A 26698-nucleotide genomic window follows, 5' to 3' on the forward strand; every position below is an offset into this window, starting at 1 on the left:
AAGTATGCATGCCATCCAAAAGCATTGTTAAAACCTTCCAAATCCAGAACGTCAGTGTCCTCGAGAAGTAGTCAGTCTTTTAGCCAGCAGAAAGCTGCGGCCTCATAGTACAACTTTAGGTCTGGCAGGGCAAAGCCCCCTCTTTCTTTCGCATCAGTTAATATCTTAAACTTAATTCTGGGTTTTTTGCCCTGCCAGACAAACTTAGAGATATCTCTCCGCCACTTCCGGAAGCACTCCGTCTTGTCCACAATCTGTAGTGTTTGAAACAAAAACAACATTTTTGGCAATACATTCATCTTAATAGCGGCAATTTGGCCTAACAAAGAAAGTTTCAATTTTGTCCAACTGTCTAGGTCTCTTTTAATTTCAGACCAACATTTTTCATAGTTATCCTTAAAAAGACTCAGATTTTTTGCTGTTATATTCACCCCTAGGTACTTTACTTTTTTAACCACAGTTAGTTCTGTCTCTCTCTGAAACCGTTCCGACTCTGTATCTGTCAAATTTTTTCCCAACACCTTAGTTTTCTGTTTGTTTAATTTAAATCCCGCCACCCGACCAAAGTCTTGAATCAATTGTAACACTCTTTTCGTACTAGATTCTGGCTCCTGCAAAGTCAAAACTAGGTCATCTGCAAAAGCTTTAACTTTGTATTGTTTCACTCCGACCTGGATTCCTTCCACCAACCGGTCCCCTCTGATCATGTTCAAGAGCACCTCCAGAACCGAAATAAATAGCAAAGGGGAAATAGGGCAACCTTGTCGTGTTCCTTTTTCAATTTTAAACTCTTCTGTAACCACATTGTTAACTATCAATTTAGCTTTTTGTTCTGAATATATTGCATCAATCCCACTCTCAAAACCCCGTCCCACTCCCATTTCTTTTAAATTTCCCTTCATAAATTTCCAAGAGATATTATCAAAGGCCTTCTCCGCGTCTATAAAAATTAACACTGCTTTTGTATTTATGTCTGTTTGCAAAAGTTCCAAAATGTCAATGATATTCCTTGTGTTAGCAAACAAGTGTCTACCTGGGAGAAAGCCTGCCTGATCTTTATGAATTACTTCATTTAATATTTTTTTGAGTCTACTTGCCAAAACATCTGCAAATATTTTGTAATCCACATTTAAAAGGGAGATGGGACGATAGTTCTTAAGTTGTGTCTTTTCAGCTTCCGATTTTGGTATCAATGTGATAAAAGCTTCTTTCCACGATTCCGGCGCCTTCTTCCCCTCCATAATTTCATTGCTGACCTCCATTAGTGGTTGTATCAGATAGTCTTTTAATGTCTTGTAGTACTTGGAGGTCAGCCCATCTGGCCCTGGGGATTTGCCCAATTGCATGTTCTGAATGGCTTGTTCAATCTCTTGTCGTGTTATTTTGCAATTCAGGATTGATCTATTTTCTTGTGACAATTTTGTTAGTCCATTTTTTTCCAGAAATTGTTTAATCTCAACCTCATCTTGCGGCCCTTGAGTATATAATCTTTTGAAATATCTTTGGAAGCACTTTCTGATCTCCACAGGGTTCTGAATATTTCTTCCTTCAATTTCTAAATTTGTAACTGTATTTAGTTTTTGTCTCCTCTTCAACTGCCAAGCTAGCAGTTTCCCACATTTATTTGCCGATTCAAAAGTTTTTTGTTTCATTAATTTAATCTTCCACTCTATTTCCTGGTTTATCAATTTAGAATATTGTGCTTGATGAAGTTTGATTTCTCTCAGGATCAGCTGTGACTTCGGGTTTGATCTTAACTTCTTCTCCAATTCTTTAATTTTCACCAATATCTTATCTTTCCTCTCATTTTGTCTCCTTTTCTTCACAGCATTCTGTTGTATCAAGAACCCCCTCATTACAGCCTTGCTTGCATCCCAGATAGTTCTTTTTTCCACCGTAGTGTTCATGTTTATCTCAAAATAGTCCTTCAAAGCTTTTTGGGCCTTCTCAACAGTCTCCTGATCTCTAAACAAATTGTCATTCATCTTCCATCTGAAGGAGCCGGTTGGTATTAGTGTCATGTCCATTTTTACTGCATTATGGTCGGAGCAGGTCTTTGGGCAGATTTCCACCTTTCTAACCTTAGGTGCCAGACCTCTAGATATCCATATTTGGTCGATTCTTGTCCAAGTCAGTTGGGCTTCAGAGAAGAATGTTCCCTCTCTTCCCAAGGGGTTCTTTATCCTCCAGATATCAATCAAATCCATATTGTCTGTCATTTCGAAAAAGGTCTTTGGTAGTCTGCCGTCTTTTGTAACATTTTGACTTTGTGACTTATCCATATTGGTTGATACGACCCCGTTCATATCTCCCATCAAAATGATGTTGTTGTAGTCCAGATAGTCCAGCATAGTCTCATGCAACTTCTTATAAAATTCCAATTTCCCCTCATTTGGCGCATAAATTCCTAATATCAAAATTTTTTCTCCTTGATGTTGTATCTCAATTGCCAAAATTCTTCCATGTTCATCTTTAAATAGGAATTTAGGTGACAGGCTCTCTTTTGCATAAATGACCACACCTCTCTTCTTTACTCTGTCCGAAGATATAAATTCCTGGCCCAGTCTTTTATTTGTTAGCACTTTTCTATGGAGCCTAGTCACATGCGTTTCTTGCAGGCAAATAATGTCCAATTGTTCCTTTTTCAATATATGGAATATTTTCCTCCTTTTTTCCGGAATGTTACAGCCATTTATGTTCCAGCTCAGAAGTTGCAGAGACATCCTGAAAAATCTAGTTATTTTTCCAGGGGTGGTATCTTGTTCGCTGAGTCTTCAGGTTCCAAGGGTGCCAGTACCGCCGATGCTCCAGGCCCAAAGGGTAGTTCAATTCCTTTTTGAAGGTCCTCTCCGTATATGGTCAGAAATTTGTCTCTATCTTCCAATGTTCTAATTTTAATTTTCTTCCCTCTGAAAGTGAAAGATAATCCTTGGGGAAATTCTCACCTAAAGATAATTGAATTGCTCCTAAGCAATTTAACCAGTTCAAGGTAGGCGGATCTAAGGTCCAGCAGTTGTTTAGGAATATCTTTGTAGAACTCAATTCTTCTATCCAAGATGTCCAGTGACTTTCCGTAGTGTAGGCCCAAAATCTTATCCCTTTCCTCCTTTGATCTCAATATTATCAAACAGTCTCTGGGCTTTTCTTTCTTTATAAGTCTTTCAAGCCTGAAAGCAGACACAATTTTAAAGTCCTCTAAATTCCAGAACTTGGAAAATTCTTTAGTCAGAAACTCAGCTAGATTGCCTTCTTCCACTTCTGGTATCGACCTTATCCTTAAATTACTCTCCCGGTTCCTCAGTTCAATCATAGATAGGTAGGTCTGATGTTCACCTACTTGTTTGCAGATTGGTCTTACCTCTTTTTCAAAATTTTCTAATTTTTTACTAGTGTCCTCAGCCAATTTCCGATTTTCTGACGTGGCCTCCGTCAACTGCCCAAACGCCTGTGCGTTCAGTTAATCTATTTAGAGTTTCTGTATTTTGATCAATTTTAGCTGTTTGTTCATCAACTTTCTTGTCCAAAGATTCCCCTCTCTTATCCAAAGATTCCAATTTTTCCAAGATTTTCTCTAGAATAGAAGCATTTGCTCCTGATGCCATATCTTCCAACTGTAACTGTTCAGTTTCTCCCTCTCCTGCCCTTGACAGAGCAGCAGCTTCTTCCTCTGAAGGCAAAGTGGGTACAGATGATCTACGTGCCTGCGAGACTGAGGTTAAAGTTGTCAGAGTTGCTTGTCTAGTTCTTCCCCTCCTTCTTGCGCCACTCATTCCAAAGTTATCTGAAAGTCAAGGTCAAGCTGAGTTGTTCCCACGAGAAAGCAGCGGCCCAGAGGAAAACAAAACAGGAGGTCGGGGAAAAGGAAAGTAAAGTAATGTCACTGCTGTAAATCCCAGATCCTCTAGAGGGAGCTTGAAATGACTCAAGGGAAGAATCCAATTCTAATAAATTACTAGAATCAAATTTAATGTCCAGGGACCTTCAATAGCAAATTTTAGGCAGAGTTGGTATTAACAATCACATTGTATCAAACAGTGCATACTGGTACTTCAATTGATACTTCAAAGTAGCAAGTCCAAACCCTCAGATTGTTGCAAGTTCTAATACACAGTAGCCAGATCTGTAAAGCTGACAGCTCAGGTTGCCCAGGCAGCTCCAGCACCTGGGTTTCTCATCCAAATTGTAATTCCAATAGAAGAAAGGTATCACATTGCGAATAAAAATCAGATAGTCCAATACTTAAAGTTCTTATTTTGTTTAAGAAAAGTTCACTGGGTGCTCAAATCAATTAAGCTGAAGATTCCTTTAAATCCTCCACTCCTCCAGCACTTTGCGTTGAAGTTCAGTGACAGCGGAAGACGGACTTCCTGTTTTGCGTCGCTCCGCTTTCAGCCAAATTCATTAATTTAGACTCAAATTATTTAAAGTCCTTCTTTACTCACGGGTTGTTGCTTTCCCGAATCAAAATTTCCAGGAAGAAAGGTCAGCGCTCACCGGCAGCAGCAACGCGGCTTCACTCCGCAGATCGCGAAACGACTCACAGCGCCGCAACCCCCTCCACGTTCCAGAGCTCCTTACGGGGTTCCTTCTGCGTTTTGGGGGCCGCTTCAGGCGCCCGCCGAGTCTAGGACCACAGGCTCTTGCTGCCTGTGGGTTTCCAATGTGGGTCTCCACTTCGCCGTAGCGGACGACCCAGTTTCTGCGGAGCTTCCCCTTCACAGCAGTAAAGGGGCCGCCATTACCGTTCGCGCCGCCTCCGGAAGTCCCAAATTCACATTCATTCTCCAGCCTGTTTTGCCTCTTTTCTCGCCCACCAACTGCACATGGTCCTCACTCAGCTTGAACAAAGTTTCCCATCCCTGCCTTAAGCTGAACAGGCTCCTGTTTTCTTCCTCTGGCTCCACTTTCAAAACTTCCCTTCCCTTTCCAGGGCTGATGTAAAGCTCCAAAATTCCAGCTGATCACCATCATTAAGAACTCTGTGAAAAGTTCCCCTGGGCATGTGCAGAGTGTTAAGTTGTGGGTGAACATATCAGACGACACAGCGATTCTTCAAACAGCTCTTGTTTATTCACAGGCCAGAACAGAACTGAACTGAAGGGTTCAGCCAGCCTGCTTATACAGAGCTCCACTAGAATGCAACAGTAACCATTTTCTGTAACTATCCAATCACTGAATGTCATTTTCGATCCCTTATTTGCATATGTGGACCTGAACTATCTACAGTATCCCCCTGCTGGCCCAGGGTGAGAACTTCAGTACATAACACAGAGGGCTGTCCCTTCCTCCCCACTCAAGCACTGCTCTCTCCAGGTGTAATGCTGGGCAACTGGATCCCCAGGCAGCGTTTTGGACTTCAATTTATCTCAAGGCTGAAGATGGAGTAAGATGCTCCTTCTAACAATGCCTTCTAAGAGGCACGACTCATAGTCAGTCCTCTGGGAGAGAGAGCAGCCTTTGCAAAATGATGAAAAGCAGGCAGAGAGGAAAAAGTGTAGCAGGGTGTTCTTGGCTGTCTCATGCTCCATCCTTAGGTGCAACTCACAAAAGTTATTCATGTGTGATGTTTGCTTAGAGCTTATCCACACTGACAGTTTGCCCTGCTCTTTCCAGAGATACACACTTATTTGAAACTCTGTGTTCAACCATTTCCACCCCACCCAAGCTTTCCCTGCGAAATCCAACTCTTTGAAGCAGAGCAAATGTCAATCCAGGTCTTCCATGGACTGATGTTTGCGCCGACTGAGCTTTAAAGAGTGGGTTTTTGCTGGGAAAGATCCAGAGTAAAAAAGAAAGAAAGAAAAAAGTGGTGATTAGACATTGAGCTTTACACTGTAGTCTGAGCAGAGGAAAGGCACGTGTTGATGAGCCCTGAATGTAATAATAAATAATAATATAAATATAAATATAAATATAAATATAAATATAAATATAAATATAAATATAAATATAAATATAAATATATTATTTATACCCCACCCATCTGGCTGGGTTTCCCCAGCCACTCTGGGCGGCTTCCAACAGAATATTAAAATACAGTAGTTTATTAAACATTAAAAGCTTCCCTAAACAGGGCTGTCTTCAGGTGTACCATCTGTGCATACAGTAGTTGAGCTGTTAGAATCAACATAGAATCACAGAGTTGTAGAGTGGGAAGAGACCATGAGGGTCAACTAGTTCAACCCCCTGCAATGCAGGAATCTTCCACCCAATGTGGAACTTGAACCCACAATCCTGGGATTAGGAATCTCCGGCTTTACCGACTGAGCTATGCGCACACCCTTCCACACTTGCGCATGTGTACCAGAGACAGTGTGTGCCTGTGTTCTGTTCAGTGGGTGGAGAAGCCTGTGGAGGATCTTTTGGAAGTGAAACTTCTCCTTCCAGTATTCCTGATCCCAAGCGCAATGCTGGCACAGAAGGAAAAAAACCCTCCTCTGCAAAATAATGTGTTTTTATGCTATAGCCACAAGGTGGCAGCTCCTGAATGCAAAACATAGTAGGAAAGACGTGTGCCAAACTTGCGCAGCTTCCTCAGCATGCAGGTTCGTAGCAGTACAGTTTTGTGCTGGAAGAAATTCAGTCCGACTCCAACTCTTCAGTCCTTTACTGACAGGACCAAAGCATCTCTGAGCCGTCATCTTTCCCAATAGAAGCTCTGTGATGCTTCCATAATATTTACACGTCACTGCCATCTAGAGGGGCAACTCTTTAATGCAAGAAAAGTGGGATGAAAAGTTGGAGGCTTTCAGCAAGACGTTACAGGCCATGCACTGATTGGAAAGGAAGCAGTTCATCCGCCTTAAAATTTTTGCAGGTGCAAATGGCATTGAGACTTGGGTCACCTTCATACCATACAGTTAAAATTCTGAGATACCACTTGAAATATACTCGGAGTCGAGAGTGGATTTCATGCTCTTTATTCGGCTCATAGTGGTGAGGAGGAATGGAAGTTCCCCTAGAATGTCTGCCTTATATACAGTGGTACCTCGCAAGACGAATGCCTCGCAAGACGAAAAACGCGCAAGACGAAAGAGTTTTCCGTTTTTTGAGTCGTTCCGCAAGACGAATTTCCCTATGGGCTTGCTTCGCAAGACGAAACGTCTTGCGAGTTCTTGCGAGTTTGTTTCCTTTTTCTTAAAGCCGCTAATAGCCATGCTTCACAAGACGAAAAAACCGCAAGACGAAGAGACTCGCGGAACGGATTAACTTCGTCTTGCGAGGCACCACTGTACATTATTTACACAATGGGCCCCGCGTGATTGGCTAATTCCGGGATTCTCCTGTAGGCCAATCAGGTTGCGGATTGACTTCCACCTGGAGCTGGATTGGGTGGCTCCTGTGGACCAGTCAGACTGCTGCATTCTGGACCCTATTGTTCTAGGACCAATCAGACTGCTGCATTCTGATTCCTATTGTTCTAGGACCAATCAGACTGCTGCATTTTGAATCCTATTCAACTCAGTACATAGCACCACTTTAAAGTGTAGTTTATAAAGGGTGCAGAGAAGTGTTAGGAGATCCCTGTTCCCCCTCCCTGAACTACATTTCCCAGAGTTCTTTGGAAACTGGCTCTTCCCTGTCGCAGCCATGTGTTTAATGGAGCACTTTCCCAGGCAGGTTTGGCTGGCGCCAACTTTGTCATCATTTCAGTACCACGCCAAAAGCATGTTCTGTTTTCCTAGGCATTTGGGTAGCAGCAATGACATTATATGACATTGTTAAATCTCCTTTCTATTTATTTTATTACTTTATTTCTTACCTTGATTGTAAATCGCTTTGGGGCTCCCCCCCCTCTATATATGAAGTTCCTCTATATATACGAAGTTGCACTGGTCTGTTGTCACACTGTTGTTTTACATCATCAGACAACCCTACCTCTCCTGCGAAGATTCAGTTGAACCCATGGATAACACAATCCCATTTATTTCAATGAGTCTGCTCCAAGTTACTTTAATGAAACCTATCAAGCACTTTGACCACTTTGACCAAACTGCGGGAGGCAGTGGAAGACAGGAGTGCCTGGCGTGCTCTGGTCCATGGGGTCACGAAGAGTCGGACACGGCTAAATGACTAAACAACAACAAATCAAGCACTTTAATCATTGATTAAACTTTGAGATAAAACAGTGCAATTGGGACATACAAACAACATTTGCATGCCTTCAAAGGCACGGCTTAGTCATGAATCTGAATCAAAGTGCCCTGACTCCATCACAAACAATAACATAATCAGAAAAGGTTGGGTTTGGTAGTGTAATAAACAAAAATCTGCCCTTATTCCCTTATGGGGGTCACAAGAGCCCTTATAGAGTCCTTTGTAGGTTCTCCGTCGGTCGGAGAAAATAACAGAGGCCAACCAGAGAATATTGAGAAGCAAAGCAGCTAGTAAGCCTGATCTTTATTGAACTGTTGCAACAGGGTGCTCCCCTCACACGCAGGAAAGGAGGAGGACCCAGAACAAAGGTGTGCCTGTCCTTTATAGACATTTTAAATTCCTTGCCCTGGAGCTCAAGACCACCCCCCCATACATCATACATACATCACAGAAGAGGTGTAACCCAAGACTACCCCCCACAAACATCATACCTACATCACAGAAAAGGTGGTCTATGAAAGAAATTTGAATGTTGTTGTTTTTCCTGTCGGCTAGGTTATCTGATCATGCCTTATCTGATTGCCTTTCCTGGTAGCCTGCCCATTCCTTTGAGATGGCGATTACCCAATTCCTGCCCTCCCTCTTTGCAGAGAAAACACTTTGTCAGTTTGGGAGTCAAAATGGTTTCAGGGCGGTCTTCCTGTGCTGCTGCAGATGTGTGGTTCCCATATCTATGTACATGCTAGATTGGTATATTTATGAACACACACACACACACACACATATATGACCTTAATTTTTTTATTTCAGTGATGTACCTATGGCCCCCAGTATGAGAGTAAATTACTCTGTTTGGGGGGGGGCAGAACAGAAAATGGGGTTTGCAGCACACAACTGCACTAAAGCAGCTCTCTACTTTGGCACCGGTTTGGAGGGTATATCTATGGCCCTTGGTTGACTGTCAATCACTCAGTTTTGGGGGGTGCAGAAAGCAGGGTTTGCGGCACAAAAGGGCATCAAACCAGCACACTACTTTGACACCACTTTGGAGGCAATCTGACAATGTTGGGTTTTCAGCCATTTACTTGTGACCCCAGTTCGAGTGACAATTACCTAGTTTCGGGGGGTGGCACAAAACGTGGGACTTGTGGCGCAAAACAGCACAAAACTAGCGCTAAACTTTGACATCAGCTTTTTTTTTGGGGGGGGGGTGGGATCTGAAATTTCAGGCGTGTTCAGTTTCAGAGCTGACAGCCTGCCACTCCTCCTTTCCTGGCCAGACACTGCTAACTTGGATGAAGAGAGAGAGAGTTGGAAGACAGCCAAAGTGAAGCCGGGCTGCAAACAGATAAAATAGGCTTGGAAACTCTGTCCACTGACAGTGGGGAAGGGCCAATAAAGACTCTCAGTCCTCACCCGGTGCTGGAAAAGGCTCAGAGAAGAGTGGAAGAGGAGGGGTAGAAAGGCGAGTGTCACAGTCCGGTTCACGGGTGATTGAAGACCCAGCTGGGGACATCGGTACCGGGGGCAAGATGGTGGGGTGGGAGCAGGAATGGGAGTCAAGAAGTCAGGAGTCAGGAAGCCAAGAGTCCGAGGGTCAGGAAGCAAGGAGTCACAAAGTCAAGAGTCCGAGGGTCGAGAAGCAAGGAGTCGAGGAATCAGGGGTCTGAGGATCAAGAAGCGAGGAGTCACAAAGTCAGGGGTCAGAGGATCAAGAAGCAAGGAGTCGAGGAATCAGGGGTCTGAGGATCAAGAAGCGAGGAGTCACAAAGTCAGGGGTTCGAGGAGCAAGAAGCAAGGAGTCACAAAGTCAGGGGTCTGAGGATCAAGAAGCGAGGAGTCACAAAGTCAGGGGTCTGAGGATCAAGAAGAAAGGAGTCACAAAGTCAGGGGTCAGAGGATCAAGAAGCAAGGAGTCACAAAGTCAGGGGTCAGAGGATCAAGAAGCGAGGAGTCACAAAGTCAGGGGTCAGAGGATCAAGAAGCGAGGAGTCCAGGAATCAGGGGTCTGAGGATCAAGAAGCGAGGAGTCACAAAGTCAGGGGTCCGAGGATCAAGAAGCGAGGAGTCACAAAGTCAGGGGTCAGAGGATCAAGAAGCGAGGAGTCCAGGAATCAGGGGTCTGAGGATCAAGAAGCGAGGAGTCACAAAGTCAGGGGTCTGAGGATCAAGAAGCGAGGAGTCACAAAGTCAGGGGTCTGAGGATCAAGAAGAAAGGAGTCACAAAGTCAGGGGTCAGAGGATCAAGAAGCAAGGAGTCACAAAGTCAGGGGTCAGAGGATCAAGAAGCGAGGAGTCACAAAGTCAGGGGTCAGAGGATCAAGAAGCGAGGAGTCCAGGAATCAGGGGTCTGAGGATCAAGAAGCGAGGAGTCACAAAGTCAGGGGTCCGAGGATCAAGAAGCGAGGAGTCACAAAGTCAGGGGTCAGAGGATCAAGAAGCGAGGAGTCCAGGAATCAGGGGTCTGAGGATCAAGAAGCGAGGAGTCACAAAGTCAGGGGTCCGAGGATCAAGAAGCAAGGAGTCACAAAGTCAGGGGTCAGAGGATCAAGAAGAAAGGAGTCACAAAGTCAGGGGTCCGAGGATCAAGAAGAAAGGAGTCACAAAGTCAGGGGTCCGAGGATCAAGAAGCAAGGAGTCACAAAGTCAGGGGTCCGAGGATCAAGAAGAAAGGAGTCACAAAGTCAGGGGTCCGAGGATCAAGAAGCGAGGAGTCACAAAGTCAGGGGTCCGAGGATCAAGAAGCAAGGAGTCACAAAGTCAGGGGTCCGAGGATCAAGAAGCGAGGAGTCACAAAGTCAGGGGTCTGAGGATCAAGAAGAAAGGAGTCACAAAATCAGGGGTCAGAGGATCAAGAAGCGAGGAGTCCAGGAATCAGGGGTCTGAGGATCAAGAAGCGAGGAGTCACAAAGTCAGGGGTCAGAGGATCAAGAAGCGAGGAGTCACAAAGTCAGGGGTCCGAGGGTCGAGAAGCAAGGAGTCCAGGAGTCAGGGGTCTGAGGATCAAGAAGCGAGGAGTCACAAATTCAGGGGTCCGAGGATCAAGAAGCAAGGAGTCACAAAGTCAGGGGTCTGAGGATCAAGAAGCAAGGAGTCACAAAGTCAAGGGTCCGAGGGTCGAGAAGCGAGGAGTCCAGGAGTCAGGGGTCTGAGGATCAAGAAGCAAGGAGTCACAAAGTCAAGGGTCCGAGGAACAAGAAACAAGGAGTCCAGGAGTCAAACGCAGCAAGGCAGGGAACGTGTTGCTGTGGCTGACCTTATATCCCTTCCCGGCTCTTGCCACCAGGTGCAGTGAGTTACCAATCAGCCTCACCTGTGTGCCTGCGCCTTGCCTCTTCAGAACAAACTTAGGAAGGCCCCAGTCCTGCAAAGTCCTATTGGTCACAGGGCCTGGCTCCTGCAAGGCACTACTGACAGTGAGGTTCTGGCGCTGTTCTTGTTGGAGGCAGGGATCTGATTCAGACTAGAGCATCTATCGTTGCTGAGAGAGAGTGCGAAGCTCTGGGTATTTGCTTCTGTAAATAAAACTATCTTGAACTGACGGGAGTCTTGTTACTGCTGTTCAGCTGGCTCATTTCCAGGGATCGTTATAGGGGTCACATGTTAATGAAGCTGGTGGAGATGAATGAGCTGTCTTTGTGCATCTCCGCCTTTTCCTTTTTTTAATAAAAATATTTTTATTAGCAATTTCCATGTAACAGCTTATCAAAACATATCTTAATCATTATTTCCCCCCCACACCCCAAACACCCCTGCCCCAGAAACTTCCCTCAGCTCCTCTCTCTGATTTCTCAGCACATATTATTCTCTGCATACTGTAAAATTGTCTAAATCCTTATATTATCTTTCTACTATGTTAACAATCAATAAATTTGTGTATGTTTATTCAAAACCTGCCAAGGAGTCTGTTATGTACTGAGTTGAATAGGATCCTAATTGCAGCAGACTGATTGGTCCTAGAACAATAGGATCCAGAATGCAGCAGTCTGATTGGTCCGCAGAAGCCACCCAATCCAACTCCAGATAGAAGTGAATCTGCAACCTGATTGGCCTACAGGAGAATCCCAGAATTAGCCAATCACGTGGGACCCATTGTGTAAATAATGTATATAAAGCAGACATTTCGGGGGAACTTCCATTCCTCCTCACTACTATGAGCTGAATAAAGAGCATGAAAGCCACACTCGATTCCGAGTATATTTCAGAGTCCAATTCATTTTGGTTTTTTTTAAAAAATTATTTGTAAAAAGTTCCCATTCTTCTTTGAAATCACAGTTGTCCTTATCTTGCAATTTGTATGTCAATTTAGCCAACTCTGCATAGTTCATTAATTTCTCTTGCCACTGTTCATTTGTCGGGGTTTCCTCGTTCTTCCATCCATGTGCTATCAAGACTCTTGCCGCTGTTGTAGCATACATAGATAAGTTCTTTGTTTTCCTTGGCAGGTCTTGTCCTACAATCCCTAACAAAAAAGCTTCTGGTTTTTTTTTTTGCAAATGTCATTTCGAACATTTTCTTCAATTCATTATATATCATTTCCCAAAATCATTTCCTTTTCCATAGCCACTGGTGGGGTGGCATTGCATAAAAAGGTAAAGGTAAAGGTACCCCTGCCCATACGGGCCAGTCTTGACAGACTCTGGGGTTGTGCGCCCATCTCACTTAAGAGGCCAGGGGCCAGCGCTGTCCGGAGACACTTCCGGGTCACGTGGCCAGCGTGACATCGCTGCTCTGGCCAGAGCCAGAGCCAGAGCTGCACACGGAAACGCCGTTTACCTTCCCGCTGGTAAGCGGTCCCCATTTATCTACTTGCACCCGGAGGTGCTTTCGAACTGCTAGGTTGGCAGGCGCTGGGACCGAGCAGCGGGAGCGCACCCCGCCACAGGGATTCGAACCGCCGACCTTTCGATCGGCTAGCCCTAGGCGCTGAGGCTTTAACCCACAGCGCCACCTGCGTCCATTTCCCAAAATCATTTCCTTTTCCATAGCCACTGGTGGGGTGGCATTGCATACCTGGCTTCAATTTGGTGCTCCTGCTGCCGAGCTTGCAATGTGCCCAGCTTCCTGCTGTCTCGCCACTGCCCAATTGGTAAGCAGTGGCGATGTGTGGCATTGGAAAGTCACCTAAACCACCTCACCACTTCCTGCTGGGTACTGCTGCCAATCACACCCTGACCATATGTCTAATTTAAACCCTGATTTCTGGTTGGCCAGAAGCGGCTTAGTCCTGCTGGCCACATGACCTGGAAGCTGAATGCCATCTCCCTCGGCCAGTAAAGCGCAACCCCAGAGTTGGTCACGACTGGACCTAATGGTCAGGGGTCCCTTTACCTTTATCTATCATAGAATCATTGAATTGTAGAATTGGAAGGGACCCCAAGGCTCGTCTAGTAGCTAGCCCAAATCCCTACAATGCAGGAATCACATCTAAAGAACCCCTGGCAGATGCCCATTCAACCTCTGTTAAAAAACCTCTAATGAAGGAGAGCCTGCCGCCTTCTGAGGTTGTCCACTCCATTGTCAAACGGCTCTTACCCCCCAGAAAGTTCTCTCTGATATTGAGCTGATATTCCTATTCTTCCCAGTAGTGATGTATGGAAGTGAGAGCTGGACCACAAAGAAGGCTGATCACCGGAGAACGGATGCTTTTGAATTCTGGTGCTGGAGGAGACTCTTGAGAGTCCCATGGACTGCAAGAAGATCAAACCTATCCATTCTGAAGGAAATCAGCCCTGAGTGCTCACTGGAAGGACAGATCCTGAAGCTGAGGCTCCAATACTTTGGCCACCTCATGAGAAGAGAAGACTCCCTGGAAAAGACCCTGATGTTGGGAAACATGGAGGACACAAGGAGAAGGGGACGACAGAGGATGAGATGGTTGGACAGTATTCTCAAAGCTATTAACATGAGTTTTACCAAACTGCGGGAGGCAGTGGAAGACAGGAGTGCCTGGAGTGCTCTGGTCCATGGGATCACAAAGAGGAGGACACGACTAAACAACAACATAATTTGAATCCATTAGTTTGGGTCCTACCCAGTAGAAAACAAGCTTGCTCCATCTTCCTGGTGACAGCCCTTAAGATATTTGAAGATGGGTTTCATGCAACCTCTCAGTCTTCTCCAGTCTAGACGTAGGACTCTCCAATGCAGTTGGAGCATGGGAAGAAAGAGAGAATGTTATAAACGCTAATTAAAATGTGTATGCATCCCCCCCTCCGCCCTCCAATTTCGATTTAGGGCCCAGATCTTCCCATGCCAGATTGGTTTCACTCCAAATACTGGATAGGGCCCTGACTACCATAAGGAGGGACATAATAACTCTAGTAATGAGCGAGATTTGCCAGAGATTCCGTGTCTTCAGACATTGCTTGCAGGTTTGAAGTGCTTCCAATGTAGGTGTATGTATGACCCAGCTGAGCCTTGATTAAAGGACCCAAACCAGGTGTGCTTCATAGGGCATCACTCACCTCCTTTCATGCTAGAAACACCCCTGATAAGCTCAACCATCCCAGCAATTATTTGCAAACTGCTGCAATTGTGGTTACAAGGAATCCTTTGCGGCTCTGTTTCTTTCCAGTAAAGGTGGGTGAAGAAGCAGTTGCTTCACCCAAAGTCGTAAACCAGTCTCTGTGCCGGGATAATAAAACAGAAACACTTGTTATGAATGTCTGTTTGGGTTCCTTGCCAAGAAATGACATTACTTCCTTAAAGGACTAAACAGAGAAGGGATGTATTTTTTCCCTGTGATCTGGGGCTTCTACGGACTTCTTTTTCACTGCACATTGCACATTCAGGATGGTTTGTGCTCTGAACAGTATTAGGGTATTCACAAAAGTTCCCAGGATTTTGTTTCACTCAGGGATTGGGTTTTGCAGGACAGAGCTAGCACAGCTAACTTTTGCTACTACGTCCCCCCCCCAAAGGTAAAGGACCCCTGGACGGTTAAGTCAAGTCAAAGGTGACTATGGGGTTGCGGCGCTCATCTCACTTTCAGGCCGAGGGAGCCGGCGTTTGTCCACAGACAGCTTTCCGGGTCATGTGACCAGCATGACTTAACTGCTTCTGGTGCGACGGGACACCGTGACGGAAACCAGAGCACACAGAAACACCGTTTACCTTCCCGCTGCAGCGGTACTTATTTATCTATTTGCACTGGTGTGCTTTCGAACTGCTAGGTTGGCAGGAGCTGGGACAGAGCAACAGGAGCTCATCCCATTTTGGGGATTCGAACCGCCGACCTTCTGATCGGCAAGCCCAAGAGGTCAGGAAACCTTTTCAGCAGGGGGCTGGTCCACTGTCTCTCAGACTTTGTGGAGGGCCGGGCTATATCTTGGGGGGGGGGGGAGAGAGAACAAATTCCTATGGTGGATCTGTGGCCCTCCAGATGTTGTTAGATTCAATGGGGTTGGCTGGGAAACTGCCCTGAGTGCAAAATATTGTGTAGCACAACTATAACCAGGAGTAGGAGCCTGTCATTGCATTAGGCCTGTGCTCAGACATCTCCACTGGCTGCCGATTTGTTACCAGACCAAGTTGATGGTTTTACTCCTGATATACAGTGGTGCCCCACAAGACGAATGCCTCGCAAGACGAAAAACTCGCTAGACGAAAGAGTTTTCCGTTTTTGAGGTGCTTCACAAGACGAATTTCCCAATGGGCTTGCTTCGCAAGATGAAAACGTCTTGCGAGTTCTTGCGAGTTTTCCCCCTTCCCCCCTTTTTCTAAGCCGCTAAGCCGCTAAGCCGCTAATAGCTGCTAAGCCGCTAAGCCGCTAATAGCGCTAATCCGCTAAGTCGCTAATGGCCATGCTTTGCAAGACGAAAAAACCGCAAGACGAAGAGACTCGCGGAACGAATTATTTTCGTCTTGAGAGGCACCACTGTATATAAAGCCCTTGACAGATTGAGGCCAGTTTAGTATGCAATGACATTGCTCAAGGAATGGGAAACATGCAACATTGCTGGAGAACAGGCTTCCATCCTCCTTGGCCATTGCCCATGCCAGCTAAGGGGGAGGTGGACTCCAGCAAAATTGTAAGGCTCCAAGAATCATGGGTCTAAACGTAGATTCTGTTGCCTCTCCTGGTATGCCCCACGGAGGACCTTAAGGTCCATATATAGCAACACTCTAGAGGTCCCAGGCCCTAAGGAAGTTAGATTAACCTCAACCAGAGCCAGGGCCTTCTCAACACTGGCTCCAATCCTGGTGGAATACTCTGTCTCATGAGACCAGGGCCCTGCGGGATCTGATTTCTTTCCGCAGGGCCTGTAAGACAGAGTTGTTCCACCTGGCCTTTGGCTTGGAATCAGTTTGATTCGCTCCCCCTCTTTCTTTTTCCTTTCTCCTCCTATGAAGAGATTGCACCCTAATGTTTTAATGTTGTATCTTAATCTTTTAAATTGCATTTTAATCAACTTGTTTTTATTATTGGTTGTTAGCCACCCGGTTAGAGCCCAGTCTTGGCCGGGGAGGGCGGGGTATAAATAAAAATTCATCATCATCATCATCATCATCATCATTATTATTATTTATTGTAATTGCCGGACTACAACTTCCATCAGTCTTGACCAGTGTTCCCCAAAGTGGGAAAGATTGTCCCCGGCACTGGAATTATCATCAGGTGGAAGTACAGTAGTGTCAGGTGGAATTGGAAGGGTGTTGGATTAAAAAAAGGGGGGCAGGGGAAGCATAAAGAACGAAGAGAAGAGATTTTTGAAAAACCATTCGTACAGGTTTCATCTGCTGTGTAATTGCGCTTACCACCAGGTCAGGTGCCGTGGTGGATGGCAACAACGTCTCCTGTGGATTCGGCAGTTGTGCTAGAAGCAGGGTTTTTTTTCTGGGCTTTGATGAACCCTTTTCAGCTTCACCAAGGCCTGGGAAATGGATCTCAGCTTGCCAGCCTATTTGGCTTATGCCAGGCGGGCCCAAGCACCAGTTGCACCCCTGGGACTGATTGAACTGAGCCAGGGGGACACTGAATATTTTTTTTTCCCTTGAAAAGAGGGCAGTTGGCCTCACAGCATTCATAAGGGGACAATTGGACCAAAAATTATTAAAATAATGGGAATGTGCTAAAGAGTATATTAAAAAAACATTGTTCTGGAGTAAGCATATCGGTATGTGACAAATGAAGTTTTTCAGGGTTAAAGAAAGAGAAAAATGGTGCAAAAAGTATAAAAATAAAGGTAATCTACATTAGACACAACAATTTAGAAAGAGGAAAAACTTTGAGTGAGAGCTGGACCATAAAGAAGGCTGATCGCCGAAGAATTGATGCTTTTGAATTATGGTGCTGGAGGAGACTCTTGAGAGTCCCATGGACTGCAAGAAGATCAAACCTATCCATTCTGAAGGAAATCAACCCTGAGTGCTCACTGGAAGGACAGATCCTGAAGCTGAGGCTCCAAGACTTTGGCCACCTCATGAGAAGAGAAGACTCCCTGGAAAAGACCCTGATGTTGGGAAAGATGGAGGGCACAAGGAGAAAAGGACGACATAGGACGAGATGGTGGGACAGTGTTCTCAAAGCTACCAACATGAGTTTGACCAAACTGTGGGAGGCAGTGGAAGACAGGAGTGCCTGGTGTGCTCTGGTCCAGGGGGTCACGAAGAGTCGGACATTACTAAACGAATAAACAACAACAACAAAAATTTTGAGGTCTTAGAAGAAAGGAAGGAAGTCAATATGTGTATATGTACGTAATGATTAGAATGATGATATGGTTTTATTTGTAGATGTGTGTTTTTGTTTTTTGTCAAAACAAAATAAATTTTTTTTCCTTCCAGTAGCACCTTAAAGACCAACTAAGTTAGTTCTTGGTATGAGCTTTCGTGTGCATGCACACTTCTTCAGATACACTGAAACAGAAGATACGCTGTTTCAGTGTATCTGAAGAAGTGTGCATGCACATGAAAACTCGTACCAAGAACTAACTTAGTTGGTCTTTAAGGTGCTACTGGAAGGAAAAAAAAATTATTTTGTTTTGACTATGGCAGACCAACACGGCTACCTATCTGTAACTTTGTTTTTTGTTTGTTTCTTTGTGTTTGTTTCTCTTGTGTTTTGTTTTTTTCTTGTTTGTACTGTTTTATTTTGGATTCAATGTTTGCGATTTTTGTTGTTATTTTGCATTGAAAATAAAATATTAAAAAAAATATTAAAAAAAGAAAAAAGAAAAGGGGGCAGTAGACCATACACATTTGGGAACCTCTTGGTCTTGAGTCTTGGCCATGCTGGCTGTGGGTGAGGGGAGTTAGGGGTCTAAGTATCTAAATACCAAGTTAATTACTCAAATTAGTTTAGCTGGAGCCGTACACTCCTGGGATCACCAAATGCCTCTTCCCAGAGAGCAGCGCAGGATGGGGGTTCCAGCAAAAAGTCCTTTATCAGCACTATTCTAAGATTATGTCTGCTCGGAAATAAGCTTAATTGGGTTCAGTGAAACCCGCACACAATAGGATAAAGAATGTCAGCCTTCCTAAGTTATTCCTCCCCGCCTCTGCATCTTCACACACCCATGCTACCACCCTCAGGTGAAGCGATGGTGGGATGAAAAACATCTTGTGAAACAAGGAAGTGAAAATAACGAGAGAGTGCCTATTAAACAGCTGACAATTAAACAGCTGACTGTTAATTTTAGGCTCCCAGAATTGAGCAATAATTATTTCCTCTATGCGCACTAGCGAACCGTATAAAAAGGGTTGTCCCCCAATGGGTTACACCAGAAGCACCCGATCCTCTGAAACCATCTCTTCGGATCCAGTAGGAAACCAGGTAATTTCTTTCCTTTTAATGGGCAAATGGTTCTGCAAATGCCTCTCTTCTCTGAAGGTTCTTCAATATCAGACTAACCTGATTTGATCTCTCCCCCCCACCCCCATACCCAACTTTTACCCAAAGTGAAATGTTGAGGGAAATTTCTGAGTTCCTCCCTGGGCAAAATTCTGGAGAAATGTCATAAAGAGTTTTTCAGTTGAGCTACGGTTTGGTGTTCCGATGCTTCTCGCTGATTTCGAATGTCCCCGGGGGACATCTTCTGGAGAAAAGAGTCTGTCCAGTTAGCGTAACTGATAATATTTGGGGACTCAACTTGGCACCAAACATTTCCTAAAGAGGACCTTCTGGTGGATTTGGAGCGCACTAGGGGAATATCCTTTAGCCTGGAGAAGAGGAGGTTAAGGGGTGATATGATAGCCATGTTCAAATATATAAAAGGATGTCACATAGAGGAGGGAGAAAGGTTGTTTTCTGCTGCTCCAGAGAAGCGGACACGGAGCAATGGTTCCAAACTACAAGAAAGAAGATTCCATCTAAACATTAGGAAGAACTTCCTGACAGTAAGAGCTGTTTGACAGTGGAATTTGCTGCCAAGGAGTGTGGTGGAGTCTCCTTCTTTGGAGGTCTTTAAGCAGAGGCTTGACAACCATATGTCAGGAGTGCTCTGATGGTGTTTCCTGCTTGGCAGGGGGTTGGACTCGATGGCCCTTGTGGTCTCTTCCAACTCTATGTTTCTATGATTCTATGATTCTAATATACGGGACGCGGGTGGCGTTGTGGGTTAAACCACAGAGCCTAGGACTTGCTGATCAGAAGGTTGGCAGTTCGAATCCCTGCGATGGGGTGAGCTTCTGTTGCTCAGTCCCACCTCCTGCCAACCTAGCAGTTTGAAAGCACGTCAAAGTGCAAGTAGATAAATAGGTACCACTCTGGCGGGAAGGTAAAAGGCATTTCTGTGCACTGCTCTGGTTCACCTGGAAGCTGTACGCCGGCTCCCTCGGCCAATAAAGCGAGATGAGCGCCGCAACCCCAGCTGAGTTTAATTGAAAGAACACAGATAAAACATAGAAGGTGTGTGTGTGTGTGTGTGTGTGTGTGTGTGTGTGTATACAGTGGTGCCTCGCAAGACGAAATTAATTCGTTCCGCGAGTTTTTTCGCCTTGTGATTTTTTCGTCTTGCGAAGCACGGACTTTGGAAAAGCTTCAAAAATCACCAAAGTCTTAAAAAACCTCAAAAAAGGCTACCACACCGCGTGCTATGAGTTGCTCCTCGAAGTGAATGCATGGTTTTAAGAAAAAGGAAACAAACTTGCAAGACGTTTTCATCTTGCGAAGCAAGCCCATTGGGAAATCCGTCTTGCGAAGCAACTCAAAAAACGAAAAACCCTTTCATTTTGCGAGTTTTTCATCTTCCGAGGCATTCGTCTTGCGAGGTACCACTGTATATATATATATATATATATGCTAAAAACAAAAAGCTATAACAGAAATGTAGTTTTGGAACATAGGACCAGGATTTTTTAAAATATCCATTTTCGCTCTCCCCACCCCTTTCTCTGAAAGTAACACATAGTGTCTTCTTCTTCTTGGTGATCCCTCGTAGCCGAGTAAGATTGTCTTCCACAAACATGGTTTTAACAGTGAGTCTGTAAGGGACTGTGGAGGCCAATTCTGGACCCACACGTCCTTCCACAGAGGGGACATTGGTTTCCCAGCAGGATTGATCACGGTGAGGGTTTTCCAAGCCTGCCTTCCTCTTGGCACATTTCTCCCTTGCGTCCTGAGTTTGAGAGTCTTCAAAGCCCATGACACCTTTGGTAAAGGCTGTTCTCCAACTGGAGCGCTCGCAGGCCAGTGTTTCCCAGTTGTCAGTATTTATACTACATTTTTAAAGATTTGCCTTGAAAGGGTCTTTAAACCACCTTTGATGACCACCAGCATTACTCTTTCCATTTTTAAGTTTGGAATAGAGTAGTTAACACATAGTGCATTGCATTCTGGGTAACTTCTTGGAAGCCACATGGCCGTGGTGGGTTGGGACCAGAGGGAAAATTGAGGCTGGGGGCTGGAAGGTCAGGGTGGTTGGGGGGGGGGGAGGAAAAGGTGGATGGAGCAACAGGTGCAAATATTACCTTTATGTAGTAGTCTAGTATCTACTCACACAATCCCTCTTTGTCCTCTACCCAGGCATGCAAGAGGCATGACCAGAGTTGAAAGACACATTTCACACATACCAAAAAAAGGTTTGGGACGTGAAGCAGGGCTTTGTGAGGGATGCAGCAGAGAAGAGGCATGGCTGCCAAGAGGGGTGTTTGATCTAGTAATAATAATAATAATAATAATAATAATAATAATAATAATAATAGGAAGAGTTCTGAGGGCAGATAGAGAACCTTCAGAGGCTGCATTCGACCCCTTGGCCTGAGGTTCCCTATATCTGCTTTAACCCAATTTTGCATATTATATCCGCTCTTCCAAAAACCTCATTCTAGGTAATAGACCTCATAATTGTAATAAACTTTATGCAATAGATGGAACACAGTAGAAAAGGTTTGAGTGAAAACACAGCGGAAATCAGGGGTGGGAAGTCAATTTATGAAACGATGTAGCTGTTTGGTACGAAGATGATTGTGAAAATGTTTGAAAAAGTTAATAACAAAATTATACTGCAATAACCTCGTTTCAGATCTTTCCCAACCAGCTTCAAGATGTCTCTGCTGAATGACGGTATCTTTATGGAGGACTTCTATGACCCAGAAATGGAAGGCCTGGACTCCTTCTATCAGTATCCGTACTGCTACCGACCACGTCAGCGTAGCTGCTACTACCCTAGGGGTTATGGCTATGGTTATGGTTATGGTTGCGGCTATGGTTCCAAGTGGCGTCCTGGCTACACTTGGCAATATCCACAGTACTGCCCCCCACAGTATTATGGCCCCGGTCGCTGGCCATGTTACTACCCTGGTAAGAGGTGGCCATGTTAAGTCCAGATGAAACGTGGATGATCCAGGAAAGAAGAGGCAGGATTCTGACCCGCAGCTGAATGAATGGACACAGTAGTCAGAATTGCTGAGAACTCCAGAGACCCTACTGTTCAGCCAGTGGGATTTGTGAGGTCTCCGCACTTCTGTTAATGCTTCATGCTTGGACTTTATTCCTTTGGTTCCCCCTGTTTCCTGGCGTCTTGTATCCCAGCCGTTGGTGCTATGCTAGGACTCTCTACCAAATTGTGTTTCAGCAGCGCTTGGCTGAAGGAGGCTCATCGCATAATAGCAACCAACTCTGCTTTTTTGTTGTCGCCTCGATCCATGATGATGTATATCAGCTTTCCAAGAAACAAGATGTTTCATATCTCTGTTACTGCTGCATGCTTTTCAACTGCAACAGGCCATTTCCACTGGCTCCTTCCTTTATATCCTCAATAAAAATCTCAGCATCTCATAAAGCAAAATGGTTTGGTCTACTTCTCTTCATTTTCTATCACAAGAGTATTCAGGGGTGGGCTCTGGATGTGGTTGGGGTCCACCTCATAGGAGCCCCACCCAAGATGGCCAATGGTCAGAGGTGGTGAGGGTTGATATCCCACAACTTCTGCAGTGCACCATGTAAACTATCCTTGCTCTTTGACAAGGGAACCTGTGCTAAAGACAACTGGCTGATTACCAAAATCATTTCTAGATACATTCTGGGGATCAGGGGTAGGCAATAGTAGTAGTAGTAGTAGTAATTAACAATAATAATATTTATACCCCACCCATCTGGCTGGGTTTCCCAAGCTACTCTGGGTGACTTTCAGCACATATGAAAATATAATAAAATGTCAAACATAAAAAAACATCCCAATACAGGGATGCCTTGTCTGGTAATATTCAATTTTCATCCTCCTGGATGAAATAACAATATATTATACCCCGCCCATCTGGCTGAGTTTCCCCAGCCACTCTGGGCAGCTCCCAACAGAACATTAAAAGCATGATAAAACATTAAACATCACAAACTTCCCTAAACAGGACTGCCTTCAGATGTCTTCTAAAAGTCAGATAGTTGTTTATTTCCTACACAGCTGATGGGAGGGCATTCCACAGGGAGGGCGCCATCACTGAGAAGGCCCTCTGCCTGGTTGCCTGTAATCTCACTTCTCGCAGTGAGGGAACCGCCAGAAGGCCCTCAGCGCTGGACCTCAGTGTCTGGGCTGAACGATGGGGATGGAGACGCTCCTTCAGGTATACTGGGCTGAGGCCCTTTAGGGCTTGAAAGGTCAGCACCAACACTTTGAATTGTGCTTGGAAACGTACTGGGAGGCAATGTAGGTCTTTCAGGACCGGTGTTATATGGTTTTGGCGGCCGGTCCCAGTCACCAGTCTAGCTGCTGCATTCTGGATTCATTGCAGTTTCTGAGTCACCTCCAAAGGTAGCCCCACGCAGAGCGCATTGCAGTAGTCCAAGCGGGAGATAACCAGAGCATGTACCACTCTGGCGAGACAGTCCGCAGGCAGATAGGGTCTCAGCCTGCATACTAGATGGAGCTGGTAGACAGCTGCCCTGGACCTGCGCCTCCATGGACAGCTTTGAGTCCAAAATGACTCCCAGGCTGGAGACCTGGTCCTTCAGGGGCACAGTTACCCGATTCAGGACCAGGAAGTCCCCCACATCCGCCCGCCCCCTGTCCCCACAAAACAGTTCTTCTGTCTTGTCAGGATTCAACCTCAATCTGTTAGCTGCCATCCAACCTCCAACCACCTCCAGACACTCACACAGGACATTCACTGCCTTCACTGGTCCTGATTTGAAAGAGAGGTAGAGCTGGGTATCATTCGCATACTGATGAACACCCAGCCCAAACCCCCATATGACCTCTCCCAGTGGCTGTGTATAGATGCTAAAAAGCATGGGGGAGAGGACAGAACCCCGAGGCACCCCACAAGTGAAAGCCCAGGGGTCTGAACACTCACCCCCCTGTCGGCATGCAGAGGGTTGCAAGGCCAGCTGGCTAGCCCCAGCTGGGTCGCCTCCTTCCAGCCATCCCACTGCAAAGACCCATCAGTCTCTAATCTGACGTAAATCAGTGAACCAGGCTTCAAAGCCAGGGCACACTATATCAGCAGATCGAACTGTGCACACAGAGGCTTGTGGAAGCTATACACACAACGGAAGTTCCCAGCAAGCTGTGCTGGTATGTAAACAGACATGTGACATGCAACAGTTCCATGTCTGCAACTAAAGGTGGAATGGAATTTTCCAACACACACCCTCCACCACGTTCTGGACACGGCCCAGGAGGAAGGAGCAGAACCACTGTTTAACAGTGCCCCCAGCTCCTGGCCCCTCTAGACGGTCCAGAAGGATGTCGTGGTCGATGGTATCAAAGGCCTCTGAGAGATCCAGCAGAACTAGGTAACAGCTCTCACCTTTGTCCCTAGCCCGCTGGAGATCATTGACCAGCGCAACCAAGACAGTTTCAGTCCCATGATGAGGCCCGAATCCTGACTGGAAGGGATCCAAATGGTCCACATCCTCCAGGTGTTCTTGGAGTTGTTCAGCAACCACCTGCTCAATCACCTTGCCCAAGAATGGAAGATTTGAGACTGGTCCAAAAATGGTTTTTTAAGAAGCGGTTTAATGACCGCCTCTTTAAGTGGGTCTGGGAAGGATCCCTCACAGAGGGAAGCATTCACCACTCTGCAGAGCCCATCGTCTAGCCTTTCCCGGCTCGCTTTTATGAGCCAGGATGGGCAAGGATCAAGGAGACAGGTGGTCAGTTTCACTTGTCCAAGCAGACTGTCCACATCCTCAGAGGTAACAGATTGGAATTGATCCCATGCTACTAGACTAGACTAGACTAGGACTTTAGCACTTTTTGCTGTGTTATTCATATGGGTAAAAAGCCCACACAGGATGGGCTGCCATTGACCCATATGTATCTTAAAAAGTTCTGGAAGGAGCATGTCCTCACCTGGTGCTTTGATAAGAGACTTTTGATAAGAGTTTTTATTTCCATGGGGGTTTCTGCTTGCCCTCACTGTAAATTTCACCAATCAGTGGTCATCTCAGCAACTGCTGGCTGCCTGGCCTGCTCTCCCAGTAGTTTTACAAAGTGATCCACCCAATGTTGCGTCATTATGGTGGCATCTAATGTTGATCTATGGGACGCAGGTGGCGCTGTGGGTTAAAGCCTCAGCGCCTAGGACTTGCCGATCGAAAGGTCGGCGGTTCGAATCCCTGCGGCGGGGTGCGCTCCTGCTGCTCGGTCCCAGCGCCTGCCAACCTAGCAGTTCGAAAGCACCTCCAGGTGCAAGTAGATAAATAGGGACCGCTTACCAGCGGGAAGGTAAACGGCGTTTCCGTGTGCGGCTCTGGCTCGCCAGAGCAGCGATGTCACGCTGGCCACGTGACCCGGAAGTGTCTCCGGACAGCGCTGGCCCCTGGCCTCTTAAGTGAGATGGGCGCACAACCCCAGAGTCTGTCAAGACTGGCCCGTACGGGCAGGGGTACCTTTACCTTTACCTTTAATGTTGATCTTATGTTGTTCATGGCCCAGGACACCAGTTCCCAAAATTTATCCTCCCTTTGCTCAGACACCACTAGCATCAGCTACTGCCACTGTCTTCTCACTATAGGAACTTAAGAAACTTAAGGAACTTCTTCTATACTGCTCTGACTCTACTCATGTTTATCTTGTTAATTTCAAAGGGTTCCCCCCCTGAAAAGTCCTGATATCCCTTAACAGGCACTTGTTTGCTTTTCTGCGCTGCCCGTAGAACCAGACTTTCTCGTTCTCCTGTATTCCCTTGGCAGCATTTGAATTGATCAGATGAGGTCTGGTAACTGTAGTAATATGCATGTAGTCCACCAGCGGATTGGACAAATCGCTTATGAAATAGTGTTGCAATCTCATCCTATGAACACCTGCCAGGATCCTGCGTATCTTATCATTCATGTTCAGAGACCGTTTCACTCTCGTCACACCCATGGATTGACAAGGAAATAGGCTAAAGTAGCCGCTGAAAACAGGGAGTGGTCATTTTCTGTTCTTACCGGCGCATTAATTGTTTTTGCCAAGTTGAAAAGCGAGGCCGACACAACGAAGTAGTCTATGACGCTTCCGCCCTTATTTTGTAAAAAGGTAAGCTGGCAGTTAGAAGAGTCATCTGGACTCCCATTTAATTTATATATATTTGTTGTTGTTTAGTCGTTTAGTCGTGTCCGACTCTTCGTGACCCTATGGACCAGAGCACGCCAGGCACTCCTGTCTTCCACTGCCTCCCACAGTTTGGTCAGACTCATGCTGGTAGCTTAGAGAACACTGTCCAACCATCTCGTCCTCTGTCGTCTCCTTCCTCTTGTGCCCTCAATCTTTCCCAACATCAGGGTCTTTTCCAGGGAGTCTTCTCTTCTCATAAGGTGGCCAAAGTACTGGAGCCTCAGCTTCAGGCTCTGTCCTTCCAGTGAGCACTCAGGGCTGATTTCCTTAAGAATGGATAGGTTTGATCTTCTTGCAGTCCATGGGACTCTCAAGAGTCTCCTCCAGCACCAGAATTCAAAAGCATCCATTCTTTGGTGATCAGCCTTCTTTATGGTCCAGCTCTCACTTCCATACATCATTACTGGGAAAACCATAGTTTTAACTATACAGACCTTTGTTGGCAAGGTGACGTCTCTGCTTTTTAAGATGCTGTCTAGGTTTGTCATTGCTTTTCTCCCAAGAAACAGGCTTATTTTAATTTTGTGGCTGCTGTCACCATCTGCAGTGATCATGGAGCCCAAGAAAGTAAAATCTCTCACTGCCTCCATTTCTTCCTCTTTTATTTGCCAGGAGGTGAT

At 45.7% G+C, this 26698-nt stretch overlaps 1 long non-coding RNA gene across 1 annotated transcript; it reads left to right on the top strand.

Annotated features, from left to right (window-relative positions):
• The first annotated feature begins 18740 nt into the window (after window positions 1-18740).
• LOC307205292 lies at window positions 18741-22328 on the top strand. Its single transcript, XR_013833972.1, has 2 exons — window positions 18741-18874; window positions 21564-22328. It is a non-coding gene; the product is annotated as an uncharacterized lncRNA (long non-coding RNA).
• Window positions 22329-26698: the final 4370 nt, after the last annotated feature.

Source organism: Podarcis cretensis (genome assembly GCF_951804945.1).
Source record: "Podarcis cretensis genome assembly, chromosome: 16".
Taxonomy (NCBI): domain Eukaryota; kingdom Metazoa; phylum Chordata; class Lepidosauria; order Squamata; family Lacertidae; genus Podarcis; species Podarcis cretensis.